Here is a 538-nt window from a genome sequence, read left to right on the forward strand (position 1 = left end):
TTGTAGATGAACAGCATACCTTTATTTTGTTTATTTTTATGTGGTGCTCAGGATCAAACCCAGTGCCTAACACATGCTAGGCAAGCTCTCTGCCGCTGAGCTACAGCCCCAGCCCTGAAATTTAACATTTTATTATTGTAATTTTAAACATTTTTTAGTTGTAGATGGACATAATACCTTTATTTTGTTTATTTTTTAATGTGGTGCTGAGGATCCAACATATGCTAAAGTGCTCTACCACTGAGCTACAACCCCAGCACTTATTGTCATTTCAAAGCTGCATCGAGGTGCCCAGAATGGGATTGACTCATATGCCTTCTCATTCATCCAAGCATTTTAAAATTGAGAATAAAAAAATTAATATTAAGATTTATCTAATTACATACTTGAACAAAATCTTCGAACTGGTGACTAAATATACTGCCTTCTCTATTTACCTCTAAGATATGTACACTACAGATGTATTTCGAATTGCTTTGTTCCAAAGCCATCCCCCCCCCCCAAAAAAAAAAAAAAAAAAAAAAAAAAAAAAAAAAAA

This window comes from Marmota marmota, unplaced genomic scaffold (assembly GCF_001458135.2).
Source record: "Marmota marmota marmota unplaced genomic scaffold, marMar, whole genome shotgun sequence".
Classification (NCBI taxonomy): domain Eukaryota; kingdom Metazoa; phylum Chordata; class Mammalia; order Rodentia; family Sciuridae; genus Marmota; species Marmota marmota.